Source organism: Gavia stellata, chromosome 1 (assembly GCF_030936135.1).
Source record: "Gavia stellata isolate bGavSte3 chromosome 1, bGavSte3.hap2, whole genome shotgun sequence".
Taxonomy (NCBI): Eukaryota; Metazoa; Chordata; class Aves; order Gaviiformes; family Gaviidae; genus Gavia; species Gavia stellata.
This window is the reverse complement of record NC_082594.1, coordinates 87,374,147-87,389,969: the sequence shown is the minus strand read 5'-3', so window position 1 is coordinate 87,389,969 and position 15,823 is coordinate 87,374,147. Positions and strand designations below refer to the sequence as shown.

General features: G+C 43.2%; 1 protein-coding gene across 2 annotated transcripts in view; it reads left to right on the top strand.

Moving 5' to 3' along the window:
* SMPX (small muscle protein X-linked) overlaps positions 1-15,823 on the top strand; it is a 43,211-nt gene that overhangs the window by 13,617 nt on the left and 13,771 nt on the right. The window lies entirely within an intron of this gene.

The window sequence follows — 15,823 nt, the reverse complement described above, 5'->3', positions numbered from 1 at the left end:
AGTTTCAGTTTTACAGAATATAGGATTTGTATTTGTACACACTAACTACAAATAAATGTATTACAATGCAAATAAATTTATTGCAGTGATGGACAAGTAGGTCAGTTTTTTAAAAAGCTCCTTTGGAACGTTAGATATTTGATATTATTTTATTTCTGTAGTTCAAAACTGACATGCTAATGGCTCCATGTATTTGATCACACAGAAGTACCCAATGCCACTTGTGGCATCCAAGGACTTGCTATATATCGGTGCGGGGCTCAGAAATATGACATAAGACCTTGGAGAGATCTCTGCTGCTCTGGAGTGGCAGCTGGAGACCAGGCAGGGACCCTCAGGCACTGCAGAAAGCACCAGACACTATGGGTTGAGCTACTGGTCTATGATTAGCACCACAGCTCATACTTCATCTTATTTTGCTTGGTGAACAGTGACCAGTGGTGTGCCTCAGGGGTCTGTATTGGGACCAGTACTGTTTAATACCTTCATCAATGACATAGACAGTGGCATTGAGTGCACCCTCAGCAAGTTTGCAGACAACACCAAGCTGAGTGGTGCGGTTGACATGCCTGAGGGATGGGATGCCATCCAGAAGGACCTGGACAAGCTCAAGAAGTGGGGCCATGTGAACCTCATGAGGTTCAAGAAGGCTAAATGCAAGGTCCTGCACTTGGGTCCGGGCAGCCCCAAATATCAATACAGGCTGGAGGATGAAGGGCTTGAGAGCAGTCCTGTGGAGAAGGACTTGGGGGTAGTGGTGGATGAAAAGCTGGACATGAGCCAGTAATGTGCGCTCACAACCCAGAAGGACAACCGTATGTGGGCTGCATCAAAAGAAGTGTGGCCAGCAGTTTGAGGGAGATGATTCTGCCCCTCTTCCCTGCTCTGGTGAGACCCCACCGGGAGTACTGCATCCAGCTCTGGGGTCCTCAGCACAGGAAAGACATGGACCTGTTGGAGCAGGTCCAGAGGAAGGCCACAAAAATGATCAAAGGAATGGAACACCTCTCCTATGAGGAAAAGCTGAGAGAGTTGGCGTTGTTCAGCCCGGAGAAGAGAAGGCTCCGGGGAGACCTTAGTGCAGCCTTTCAGTACTTAAAGGGGGGCCTATAAGAAAGATGGGGCCAAACATTTTAGTCGGGCGTGTTGTGATAGGACAAGGGGTAACGGTTTTAAACTAAAAAAGGGCAGATTCAGACTAGACATATGAAAGAAACTGTTTACGCTGAGGGTGGTGAAACCCTGGCACAGGTTGCCCAGAGAGGTGGTAGATGCCCCATCCCTGGAAACATTCAAGGTCAGGTTGGACGGGGCTCTGAGCAACCTGATCGAGTTGAAGACGTCCCTGCTCATTGCAGGGGGATGGACTAGATGACCTTTAAAGGTCCCTTCCAACCCAAACCATTCTATGATTCTATGATTACTTTATTTAAAAGGAAATATTCAGCACTTCAACACAGATTTCAGAATAATTTCCATCTGATTTCAAACAAGTCCCATAAGCCTCTGTTGTTCTACATTCTGAGCCTTAAATAAATTAATGATCATTTCTGACCACGAAATTATCCTCTGATTGTCTTTGAAAAGCCTGAGTCAGTAAAGATGCATCAGGCAGTTAAAATGAAAATTCAGCTGTACAGAGAAGTTTCAATACAAAAAACCCCTGGCTACAGTAAGGAAAAGATATTTGTGCCACGTAGTAGTCATCTGAATTGCCAGTTGTACCTATTAACACAAGTCCTTTTACTGTGAAGAGAGGCAGAGGAGCTAAGCTGACTAGGAGAACATCACCTGGAATTTACTGCACCGAAACGTAAATGAAGAACAGAAGAAAACAGAAAGCAGTGTAAAAGGGTTCTGGGAATGCAGAAGTGCTATGGACCAGGAATCTTGAAAGAAATGGCGTATAATCTGAGTGAATTGCCCCAATACACACTGCAACATTAACTTATTTTTATGTACAGCATAAATATGCCATTTAGAAGGAAAAAGTGTTTATTTTTTTCTTGCTTTTGCCCTGCTGTGTCATAATGTTCCTGTTATTTTAAAGAAACAACGGAATCTTTATCTTCAGAAAACTTGGGAAAAGGAAAATTAACGTTTTGCAAAATGTGTATTAGTCATTGCACTAAAGCAGTGCTCAGAGAAATATGAATTTTTAATGTGAGGCTTTAAAGAGGTTTTTCTCTGTAAGAGATATTTAGACATAAATTTAACCCCATATTTATTCTCAGAAGATTGCTATTTTCAATGTTTAAAACAGTTTTTTAATAATTAGCTTACTGAGAGTCTGACAGAAATATTTAAGGTGTGCACAGAGATTTCACTCTAAAGAAAAGATTTCTACAGAAAGGTCAGCAAAGTGAGGGGCATCTTGAAAGCTGTGAGGTCATTATGAAGTCATTTCGGTCTCCATCCTTCTTTTGATGTTGTATTGTTTATCAGGTTCTGACAGTGACACAGATTTCTAGATTTTGGATGGTACAGTCACAGATCATATCTGAAAACTTGGTTTCTAGAAGAGTTGCAGACACAGTACTCACTGGAGACTACGAGTTTGGTTTTGGTTACAGTGCAGACCTAAGCATGTGCATAAAGTCTACATAAAATTGAGACGTAAATCAATCACTTGCCACATCCAGCAACCTCGAATGGTACTAAATCTAAGGATTGTCCCCTATAGAGGGCATTCATCAGTTCAATTGGTTTAGGCATGACCTGCAGCCTTGTATAAAACGTGATATAGTCAGTGATTTGTTTTATGACTGACCATGCCAAGCCAGTAAAGATTATCTTTAATTGCAAGAAATCCACGCTCACATCTGCCTGATACTTTGCTTCATCTCCAAGAACGGGCTACTGATCATCCTTTGGATGTGATGCTCTCTAAAGAATGGTAAACTGACTGGTCAATAGAAACGCCTCTGCAGAGTGTGTACTGATAAATCAGGGCATTCTGGTTTTCACAGTTTGGAAATGAATTATCTCTCACATCAGTACAATAAAGTCTACAGATATTCACTGTTGAGGGATTTCCCTTTGTTAGTATTTTTATATTTCTTGTGGCACTCTGTGGGAAATACCCACTGAAACTAGTAGAATAACTCCAAATTCTCTGGACAATTTCCATTATGCTGTGATCCTATAACATGATCTCATAAAAGCATAAAAAGTATAGATAAATATGTCAAAAATACTGAAGGTTTTACAACTACAACAATTATTTCTAACACTTCCTCCTACTATTGTCAATTTTCACTGGCTAGTTTCAGTAAATTGCAAGTCCACATAATCAATTTTGTTTTAATTTTGATCCATGTTTTCTTGCTAGGTTTTACAGAGTGCAAACACATCAGCAAAGATAAGGAACATGAAAAACAATAGGTTGGTTCATTATTAACAAACCCATTCCTACATAATTTGCATTTTGGATTAACTTCTGTTAAATATCTTTGGTCTTGCTCTTTCACCAAATTAGGAAACATGAATAGACTTGCTAAGATCATAGTTGTGAGTCTAACAGTTTGTGGGAGGGATATAATTAGTGAGACGTCATGAAGCTGGATCCACCGAAGGTCATAAAGTGCTTATCAGTTAAGATATTCCTGTAGTCATCCCCTGCTGCTCATCTATCATCTATAATTAACTAGCATACCCTTCTTTGTTATAAAGATTTTTTTTCTTGCACAGACCTACAGATAATGTGTTTGATGCAGCTAGTTTTCATATACAAAATGAGTTGTGATTCCTTTTCCTTTTCTCCACCTGCAATTTTTTTTTTTGCTGCTCCCTTCACATGTATACATTTCTACATGCACAAGAGTGAAACGTATGGAAAATAAAATAGTAATAAAATAGCGCACACTAATCAGCTAAATATATGTCCTGTTGATTAAGTAGTGGTAGGAAGCATTTAATTTGTGACAAATGGAGCCGGCTATGGCTGAGATTTATTGCTGATTGTTATGATATTTCATGTGATAACTAGTATGATGAATGTTCCTGAAAATGGGAATGAGCACAAAATGGCATTTCACCTGAACGTATATATTAATCACAGCCAGTTACTGCTGCAGCTCATGTTTGGGTTCTTTCTTCAGTCTGTACCAGTTCACGTTTTGTGTCCTGAAGTGTGGGGGTTTGTGTAACAAGACTTTACACAATGCACCGTGAAGGGCCATGGAGTCTGAATGCTGGACTATGGTTTTAAAGGTCCTAAACCTTCAGTCTTGAAGGAGACTTTCATACTCACTGAAGAAACTTCTCAAAAGGCAAAAAGGGACGTTTACTGGCTTCAAGTTACTAAAAAGTCTGTCATGGACATATGGGCAGCACTCCTGGAACTGTGTTCTGGTCATGTTTGGAGAAAGTGCTCATCAGGATGCTCATCACAATGGTGATGAGATGGTTTCTCAAGGTGTGAGAAACCATGCAGCTGGTACTTGTAGATAAACTGTTGTCTTTACCTGGAACTCTGTGAGGGAGGGTGGTTTAATTGCAGAAGCTAAGCAGTAGTTCTGCTGTCAGGTTACAGAAGCAAGGGAGTCCTATTTTGAGGGCGGAAGAATAAACAGCTAGTAAAAGCTTCCCAGGGCAGCTTAGACTTTGTATTGCTTGCAGCATTACCTCCTCTCTAACATATTGGGAATCCTGCCTGCATAAAATGAGGAATCCTGTCAGCAGAGCAGCCTCTGAGATTGGCATCACTTGGGGAAGAAAGAGAAGGGGAGAAAAAGAAGTCCCTTAGGCAGTAGAGCTCTTCTATCCATACTTAGAAGATGTTCTTTGGTGTTGCTGTTAATTATTTACAAAAAATTCCAATTACCCTGGGCTAAAAACACACATTATAACTTTGTCCACTGAGTCCTGCACGTTTCAATTACAGTTTCATGCTATATACTGCTCTTAAGCTGCATCTCAGTTAACAGTAGCCATCTACCTCTCCCAGTGTCACTGCTCTGACACACTGTTCAATGATTGTGTGTTATTCCTGTGCTCACATGGACCAGAGGGATATGGTTAAACTGCCGTACAGTAACAAGCAAAGTTATTGCCATTGTGTCCAGCAAACACATCCAGTGCCTTGCTAGTAGAGGAACTCTGACATGCTGTAAGCTCTTGAAACAGCCCCACAGTTTTAAGAAAATGTGTTCATTTGATTAAGCCCAAGTAGCCAGCCCTTGTGTGAGAGAAAGGAATTCTGCATCCAGAGGATGCCAAGGTAGGTCAGGAGCTCAGGTCTACTTAGCTGGAGTGGGAACAATGGGGTGAAGAAGGAGGATGTGCTGCAAGAATTTCTGCAGGACCCTTCTGCCAAAGTCAGAGGAGGCTTGGGGGGATCTCATCAATATATATAAATACCTGAAGGGAGGGTGCAAAGAGGACGGAGCCAGGCTCTTTTCGGTGGTGCCCGGTGACGGGCCATCCCCAGACCCACTCACTGTTTGGCCTGTGTTAATTTCAAAGTAGTTCTTGTGGTTTTCTATCCTTGGTTCCCTACCATCCTGCTTTGGTTCAGAGTTCCCATATTAGTAGCACTTGGGGTTTTCATGGCCAGCTATAAATTTTGCCAGGTCACTTCTCTTTGTAAAATTGTCCTAAGAAACCAGGCAGTTGAGGGGTTTTAGGATTATTAACAGCACGTTTAAGGTTCTTTTGGTTTGCTGTCCAGGTTTTTTGAGTCTACTTATGTCATGCTTTCAGACTTCAAAACAGAAGAGCTAGAAATTTCAGGACATAATTTAATATGAGAGGAACTTTTAGAATCATATTATCTCCTTGAGTGAAAAAAGTTATTCCCATTTTGTTTCGCAGAGTTTCTGTGTTCAGAAGTAAAAATTTGGTTCATTGTCTCTACCATGGCCTGCAGCTGTCTGTCGCAAACTGAGTCTCTTCTCTACCACCAAGGAAATGCTGTGGTAAGCCCCCAGCATGTCGTTCCTCAGGCCTTTGCAAGTCAAGGAGAGGTTTCCTTCTCATTCTCTTGTTGAATGGTGGAAGTGAGGAGGAAAGCAGGCTGGAGAGACTCTGCTTTCTAGATGCCTAAGAAAGCTTGAAGGTATGCATTAGGAGGTTGATTTTACCAAGTAAAGAACAGGGCATATTCTTATGAACAACAAATGATTCTACACAAGCTAGTTAGGAAAAAAATGTGTTTTGTTGTTTTGAAAACTGACTGATAACTTCAAAAAGAACACCAAAAAAATCAGAAAACATTTTGCTTCAAAGCAAACTACAAGAATGGATAGTTGTATTTTTTCAAAACATAAAATATGCAAAAAAAAGTCTTTTATTTCCAAACTGTGTCTTCAAGCAGAGCATTTTTATTACTGGAAGAGACAAGCACAAAGTAATAATTCAAAGAACTCTCTACTAGTTTTTAGAACATAAGCATGTTATGTGCTCTTCTACTTTCACAATATTCAAGAGAGTTTGCAGACATGTAGAGATGAACAGGCCTCTACACAGAGACAGAAGAAATTTTTTCATTGAGCCTCTCACTTTGAAATGTTAATGCCCTTAAAGTTAAAAAAATACTTCCCACACTGGCAATGTAGTCTCACAGATCTCTGCTCCATTCTCAAGTGAGAAACGTCAGTTTCTGGGAGAAAGTTCCAAGTATTTTGTTTGAAAGCTGAAAATTCTCTCTTAAAAAAACCTGAAAATTAAATCACTGCTATTTAATAGCTGCTTTCCTGTGATCACTCTGTTGATTACTTGGTCCTCAACTTTTATTGCCAGACTCTTTTATATAGAAACCCCTATGTTCCCATCAGTGCTGTTCATGACAGATTTTTGTAGGAACTAAACTTTTTAGTCAATTCCCTGAGTTGGATGCAATTTCTGGGGTGACTTCTCTCAAGTGAAACTCAGAAAGACAGGAAGCCTCCTGAAGATATCAGGTGTGGAAGGATTGGTGAAGTGTAAAGATGGGATACAGTCATTAGTTTTTTTCTTGCTTATCTCTGCTATATGTGTTAAGAGGTAGTATGAATGAAATGCAGCATTAAAAAATAAGTACCACTGGAATGTATTCCTCTTGGAAATCTCAGAACAGGATATCAGAAATCCCTAAAAGTTCAGCTATTTGCTGTGTGAACAGATCCTGGTATTTAGAGAAGGTACTGTGGCACTTACCCTGAGGCACACGGGTACAAGCCTATGCAGAGCTAACTGCAACTGGGGAACCATGGGCATTAGAAACTGTTTGGAGAGCATGAAAGAGATCATACTGACCACTATTAAAGAGTTATGGGCAGGAGTGTTGATCTGCTTGAGGGTAGGAAGGCTCTGCAGAGGGATCTGCACAGGCTGGATCGATGGGCCCAGGCCAATTGTATGAGGTTCAACAAGGCCAAGTGCCGGGTCCTGCACTTTGGTCACAACAACCCCATGCAACGCTACAGGCTTGGGGACGAGTGGCTGGAAAGATGCCCCGCAGAAAAGGACCTGGGGGTGTTGATTGACAGCCAGCTGAATATGAGCCAGCAGTGTGCCCAGGTGGCCAAGAAGGCCAATGGCATCCTGGCTTGTATCAGAAATGGTGTGGCCAGCAGGAGCAGGGAGGTGATCGTGCCCCTGTACTCGGTGCTGCTGAGGCCGCACCTCGAATCCTGTGTTCAGTTTTGGGCCCCTCACTACAAGAAGGACATTGAGGTGCTGGAGTGTGTCTAGAGAAGGGCGACGAAGCTGGTGAGGGGTCTGGAGCACAAGTCTTATGAGGAGCGGCTGAGGGAGCTGGGGTTGTTCAGTCTGGAGAAGAGGAGGCTGAGGGGAGACCTCATTGCTCTCTACAATTACCTGAAAGGGGGTTGCAGAGAGGTGGGTGTTGGTCTCTTCTCCCAAGCGACAAGTGACAGGACTGGAGGAAATGGCCTCAAGTTGCACCAGGGGAGGTTTAGGCTGGATATTAGGAAAAACTTCTTCACTGAAGGGGTTGTCAGACACTGGAACAGGCTGCCCAGGGAGGTGGTTGAGTCACCATCCCTGGAGGTATTTAAAAGACGTGTGGATGAGGTGCTTAGGGACAAGGCTTAGTGGTGGACTTGGCAGTGCTAGGTTTATGGTTGGACTTAAAGGTCTTTTCCAACCTAAACGATTCTATGATTCTATTTGCAGAGATGAGAGCGATGCTGTTTCTCTGTACCTGGGAACTGTCCTGCCAGCGTTAGGTATGCCTGGACCACTCAGACACTGTAATGACAGGTGTCATCAGGAACCCAAAATAATAAGTAATTCCAGTTTCTCTAACCTTACACAGTTCAAAATGGGGTCAGCACAAAGGTTTTCAAGTGCCTACACCAGAGTAAAAAAGCTAACTGCTTTTGAATACATGAAGTGCAACTTCCTACGTTATTAACAGCTCACATAGTTTTATCAAATCTACATAAATTTTAGCCAATTAAGCTGACACTATAATCTGAAATATCACGGCTCTGATGTGATAATCAAATGAATTTTCTTCTAAATTTAGTGCCTCATCATTTTGTTTTATAGTTTTTATTCGTTTCATTTGATAAAAGACTACCTAATTATGTTTTCACAGCCTTGTGCTCAAGAACCACATAAATTACTGCATCACTGTACTTTGTCATCTCTTGCAGAGATGGCTTGATATTGTATGAGCCTTGTGATCCCTGTCTGGGAGCAGGCCATCTACAAGTGTCATGAGTCCTACTCTGTGCTTAGAATTAGGCCTGCTTCAGCCACCAAATAGCTTCCTGTGTGCCTTGTTTTGAAAAGTGCATCTCTTTTTAGTGCCAAGGCTACCTCTATTCCACACTTGGTTGCAAATTCCTTCTGAGAATATATAACATCATATAATGGTAGAGCTCACCGTATATAGGTAGAACATTGTATATAGGTAGAGCTCACCATTACAGTGATCCTAACATCTGTTGCCCAGTCGGCAGCACTACTGAGGAAATACTATGCTGCAGATGTTACTGGTTTTTTGGTGTCCCTATCTGCTGCCATTTTAACCTCCTAATTCCCCTTTGACTTGCAGCAGCAGGCTCAAATGCAGTGTATTTCCATGCACCAAGGCAACAAAGTACACAGCATAAATAAGCATTTCCTATGGGAATATGTATTGGTTTTGCTGTCAGCATTGGTCATACCTTATTTTTCACATTTCATTTGCTGCAGGTTGTAGCCAGTTGAAAGGAAACTCAGCTGAACTAACCTTTACTTGAACTTGGGACCAGGTATAAAGTCTGGTTTTCCCTCCCTCCATTTAGTGGTTATACTAGTATGGCTGTATTTGTTTCTGACCACAAAGGGCTGAGCTCCATGTACAGACATGGATTCAATAAAAGCAGAATAAAACCCGCAGACTTGGTGCTCAGAACTTACTCCCCCACTTTGGTAAAGTTGCCATAACATTGCTTTTAATTTGATAATTCAGTTATTCAACTGATAAAAAAATAAATTGAGTCCTTCAGCTTTTAGCTTTCCTGTGTCTTTGTTCCTGTTTGTTGCCTTGGAGCGAACCTTGTCTTAACATCGCTGTTACTCCTGCACAGAGCCTTTCATGGCACAGAAATATAATCTTGGAGCACACAATGACTGCGGCCATGAATGCACTGAGGGAACAAGAGAGCGATGGCCGTACTTGCCCTGCGTCCTAGCAAATGAACCACAGGAGAAGCAGGCTAACTGGCCCATGTCCACTCCTGTGTTAGTGCATTTTAACAGCGGTGGCAGCAGCAATACTGGCGTGCACAAGACGAGAGCAGGACTGGCAAAATTGCTTTTACTGAGGAAACATCAAAGAACAAAAAACTTCCCCCAAAGCAAAACTGCTGCTGTTCTGAGGGAAGGATGATGACAATAACTAGATGGTGTTATTTGAAGGCTTTGAAAGGTGCAGCCTTTACATATAAGATGAAACCAACACAAAGTGTGTACTGAAATGGAAGAAAATACAAATCCGAAGACTTGAAACCAGATACTTGAGCTGAAATAGGCAGAATATAAGGAAAAGCAAACCTCCAGTTGTTTCTGTGTTTGCAAATCATGCTGTTCTTGAGTGCAGAATCCTTCCCAAAGGCTGTCAAAGACCAGGACAGAGTATGTCCTCTGCTGTACACAGAATTTAATTAAGGATCTCAGATCTTTTACTTTTGAATTTCGCACTTTCCTGGTTTTCATGGTTTTGTATGAAAATAGTTGAATTGATCTGTCTTTTCAGGGTCTGAATGGAAGCTTTTATTTTTGAAAAAAGTGTAATCTTTCTCCCTTTTAGTTCTCAAGACAAGAAGAGGTCTCTCTGAGAAGACAAGAGGCATATTTTCAGTTTTCAGTCCATTTTGCTGAAAGTAAAGTGAATTCAGACAGGCATATCTCACATGTACCTTTTTTTTTTTTTAGTTCAAGCCCTTCATTGAAAAAGTACCAAATTAGGCAATGATGTAGTATTGCAGTCCTTTCCACTCTTTATATGCTTTTCTTGGTTTTATTCTTAAGTTTGACATGTCTTGGAATAGATTTGCTATTAGATGTTTGAACAATTACTTCTGGGGCAAATCAGTTCTGCTTTTTTAAGGAAGAGCTAAGTGTTGTCTGTCAAGTTACTGTAGTTTAACACATTAGTAGACAACATCTGAGTCACTGCTGAGCATGTGCATGCTTCAAAGTCTTTGACAAACCAGTAGAAACCTCAGTGAGGATGTACATGCTCTGCTTCATATGCATAGAGAATAAGAGTTTGAACCTGGCCAAACACCACAACTCAGCTGACAAACAGTAGCTTGCTGGGTCACAGGGCAACTTGGTCAGATGTCCAAGTGTGAAGTTATTTGCAGTTTGGTTAAAACTGAAGAAATCTGTTTCCCTAAGGCAGGATGAGAAGTAGAGCAATTAGCTCCAACTCCTTCGATACCTTACTTTAATAGACACCATGGAGATGACTGGAGACTGGCTCCCAGCGAAGCTTGTGCTGACATGAGGCTAAAGGCCTAATTTTTGAGCTGCAGACTGACCATCCTTCAGCACAGGAAACTCCTCAGGATCCCACCTGCAGTGAGAGTTTTGGCATCTAACCATTTCCATCAAGGCAAGCCTCTGGCATGAAAATCACGTGCAATGGCATTAGAGTGTCTTGTGCCACTGGAGCGTTCCTTCACGTCCCTCACCAGTGGCTGGGATTTTATTAACAGCACAGGAATCAGATACATTTTGGGCAGTACAATGCAGGCAGCTGTTTCTGGTAGCCGTGGAGGATGGCAGAACAATACGTTGCACCACTGTGTACTCATTTGCCTCAGAGAGGCACTACAAGCTCTGTGTCTCCCAAAGCCTCTCTTTACCGTGGAGGTGATCCTCTTGCATGATCTACCAGTGGATACAACTGCCTGGGTTCTACCTTCTGTTAAACACCTACTGGCTGGCTGGCTTCACCATTAAAGAGGGGAGCTGATGTGCCCCAGACCCTGGGGGTAGGCAGACAGGAGTGGAGAATAGATGGCCCAGAGCCTATGGCACCACCATCTGCCTTGATTGCTGTGTCCCAAGGGCTGGATGAAGGCCAGCATTGTCTTCCCCTGCCAGGATGCACTAGCATTGCTCAGGGACAGGTCCTGGTCCCTCCCAGGAGGCAACTGGCTGTAAGGAGACATACAAGGTTACAGAGAGAAGAAAGGGGGGTGGAGACCTCTTGTCTCAGCCATAGTACCCAGTGTCTCTGATCACACAGGTCCATTCAGAAACCTTCTGCCCTGCAGAAACCTGCTCTTCTGCCATCTCAAGATGGCACTGCATATGCTGTTAAGAAACCTTGAGCCACTTCTGCAAGCAGCATCGTGAAGCTTGTGTGGAGAGCTGTTTAGATACAGCTAATAGCAAAAAAAAAGAAAACAATCAGTTTGTCTTCTCTGGGGCTTCAGCAATGTCCTGAGTAGAGCCAGGAGCCATTTCCCCTCACACCAGATCTACAGTGTGAACCGTCTCCTCCAGATTCGCACCTGAGTATTTTTTTAAAAAACAAGAACAACAATTTGAAAACATGCAAGAGAAGGAATGTGCTGGTGGCCCCTCCTTTCTGCCTGGGCACAGCTATTATCACACGTACCCAGCCAGAAAGCATGAATAAAGCAGGTCAATTCCTTCTTCTCCTCAAAAGGATTAAACCTTACATTTCTTGCTTCCCTGGAGACTGCAGACTACCTTGGCAGGGGGGACCCTTTCTAGACTTTGAGCTAAGGCTAGGCTGCTGTGCAGAAATTAATTAAAATTAATCTGTAGACAAGTGAGCCTGACAGCAGCTTAGCTTAGCTGGCAGTAGGAAAACCTGCTTCCATGTGCCTTAGCCTGTGGATTGCTGTGTACCTTGTCTAAAGGCTAATTTGTGTGGCAACAGTTTCCTCAAGCTGTGCTTTGAAAGAAACCAGGGTAGCTGCTGCTATGTTTTTCTACAACGCCTGATGCAGTTAGGTTGGTGTTGAGGCGGAAAGTCTCCCGTGGAAACCCACCAGCTTTTGGGTGCTGCTCAGGATTACATGTGTCCCAGGTACTCAGCTGAGCAGGTTTATCAAAACTCAGGTATTTGTAGATGGACATGAGCACAGTTTGAGGTTACGGTGTAGCTGGACCACAGTTTTGAGGGCTGCAGTTTTGGAGTTAAGCACCTATGTCCCATTTGCACCTTAGACATCTCAATCGCTGGGACTCTGCCCTCCAGTACTAAGGAGCACAATCACATATTAACAGTACAGTCTTGTACAGCCAACATGCTGTAATGCCTTCGTTTATGTTTTGAAGAAATCTGTTTATTCCAGGGGAAAAAATGGGCTTACATTTGAAGGTCTAATAAATGGCAAAACCCTATAAACACAACATATATATATATACTGGTTGCTGCTGTGAAAGAACTTCACGTGTACTGTAGCTGTATGTATCAAATATTAAATGACTAGACAATAAGGTTTCCAAAGAAGAGACAATTACCACGCTACCTGCAGTAGCTTTGAAGAAGCAAGATAATGGGAGGAATTAAGCATAGCCTGCATGGACCAGATGTCAGAATACACAGTTTTCTAATACAGTCAGTTACACGTCAAGTCAAATTAGCAGCCTGAGTATGATGTCTTGCCTTCATGCTTATCTGTCTCTGGAGAGATCCTCTGGGTTATGTACAAGATGGCTGTTGAATTTCCTGAGCTGATTAAGACCTCTTGCTTTTCTGTGGCAAGGAGGCCATGAAATCCAGGACAAGAGTCTTAAATATTCAGAAGAGGCTGCAGAGAATGCGGGTTAGGGAAGGACCGTGTGCTGGGTTTTGACAGTTAGCAATCACTTTCTTACCACCCTTCCTTTTCCTCTCATTTGCAGTCTTTTTTCAATGTATTTTGCTTCATATGAAGTGCTAAGCATTTCAGAAGTATTTGCAAAGTGCACAGAGACCTCCCAGTCCCGATTTGAATATTTTGAAAACAAAACCATAGCCAACTTCCATCTCTTCTGTAACTATATTTGCAGGGATGTGACCGTTGTCTCAGGCCCTCTCTTTTTATTGCACGTGCCAGAGTTATATTGAAAGAAAACAGGTGGATGCATAGTACCACAATTAATCATGGTTCAGTGGTGCTATGATATTATCTGTAGGCATATCAGATGTACACAATATTTATATGGAACAACACTCACTCACACATTATGAATTCTGTTGAGAAGAAGCCATATGACCAGGAGAAAGTAGCATTTTTAGAAAGTGTAACTAGCACAGAGAGTCAAACTTGGGCTATTTGCAGTACAGCCCGGGTAAGGTGGCAGAAGAGGCAGTATTCATGATGAATAAATTGGATATTGCTGCCCAAATAGAGACGGCTGAGATTTCTATTTTCTTGCTTGGAGAGGAGACCCTTCTCAGGGTCTCCAAGATCACAGAGCTTGCTGCTAATGCATTAAAAGCAAAGAAATCAGTCTGAGAGAGCTTAGGGATGGACATTGGAGCACCAGCACTTGGCCTGCCCCAACCCCATCACCCCCACGCTCCCCATCCTTGTTCCCGCAATAGAGTGGTACTAAAGTGGTGGGCCACACGGCCCACACCAGCCCGCCGGCTGAGGAGGAACAACCTCCCCTGCCTTCGCACCTCGGCGAGGACCACCAAACACCGCTCCTGCTGACCGGATCTCTGGACACATCTTCTCTTTTAATTGAAGAGCAGCACGGAGCAGTGCCGTTTGCCTCGCAGAGTTTCAAACTGCCCGAGTGCCGGTGAAATCCCTGAAAAATCCTGAAAGAGCCGAAATTACGGCCGAGCTACGTCCCGTCGCTGAGACCTTCAAGCAAACCCGAGGTCCTGGCAAAGCCCTCGCTAGGGTTGAGCTCTAGGCAGCTTCTGAAGCGAAGCGGGACGGTTCTCTGTGACTTCAATTGCGGCTCAGTTTTGAAGCGGTGAGCGCGGCAGGCGGCAGCGGAGGAGCGTTTGCAGGACGGTCCCCCCTTCCCGGTTGCCGGGGCGGCCGGTCGGGGCGCGGCGGGTGCGGGCGCTGCGGGCGGCGGCTCCGGCGGGCGGCGGGGAAGCGCCACCGGCCGCCACCACCCCGCCACGGCCCCCGGGCACGGCCGGGCGGGAGGAGGGAGAAGGCACCGCGCCGGGCAAGGATTTCTCGGGCTTTAAGTGCCAAGGAGCTTTTTGTCTTTACCGGCAAAGGCCTCAGGGCATCGCCTCCCGCTGTGCAACAGGGTTTTGTGTCAGTTAAACCGCTGTATTTTTTCCCTTTCACTGTAATAGCAGAAGCAGGTAGTCCGTGCTGCTGCCCTTCTGGGTTTCCGTGGCTACCACAGAAATGTGCTTTTTTACCTCCCCCGCCCTCTTCTCAAGAGTAACGTAAAGGAGCAGTGTCTCCTGCGGCCCCTTCAGCCATGTGAAGTGCTAAAACGCAAAAGCCTCTTTTCTGACAGTCATTTCTCTTCTTGTGCTCACTGGGTGCGTCATTAATAAAGGCTATTTTTTTTTTTTCAAAGCATTAGTTTTCAAATGAAACTGTGGTTTTACCAACTCTACTTATATCATCATTCTAGTACAGAACATTGCCCAAAGGGTTAACTCTGAATCTAGTTTCTTTACAGTGTGGGTTGTTGGTAGGGTGTGGGGGGGTTGGGGTTTTTTTGGTGGAAAAGAAGGGGAAATAATCGTTACAGCGAGGTAAATCACAGCAAAGCATATGTGTAAATACTGCGTCGTGACAGTAACTCTTAAGGGAAACTAGAGGGCAGACTTCTAAAATACTTCAAGCTCTGTAAAGATGCAGATAGGTCAGGTACCTCATCGGCTTCCCAAAAAAAGTTAAGTACCTAACTTCTAGGGGTTTTACATGTTTAACCAGCTAAATGCTTTCAAAATACTGTCCTGGGATGGCTCAGGAAGCCTATTGCATAAAAATAATAGGCATTGCTGTGTGTCAGCAGCCAAGCAGCTCCTATTGTAAACCTGCTAATTATTATACACAATATAACTGAGTTGCCATTTGCTTATCCCTCCCTTTGTCTCAAAGTTGTTGTGTCATGAATTGTGTCTTATTGTGTACCAGAAATCATTTAGGACTGGACAGGTGGTTTTTAAATTATTATTACATGTGTGAATATTGCTTACCATCTGCACGGGGCTTGGCTTCTGACCTGTTCACTGTGGGATGTTTACAAAGACCCTTTGTAAAGGGTCCAGTGGCCGAGAAAAATAGAGATAAGTGAACCCTCACGGTCAAATCGCCAAGAAGGAAATGAAATCAGTAGAAAATTTATTTGGATTTTTTTTTCTTTTTTTAACTTTTCATGGTCCAGTCTTCAAGTCTGGGGTAGATCGGGTGTACAGTATAAT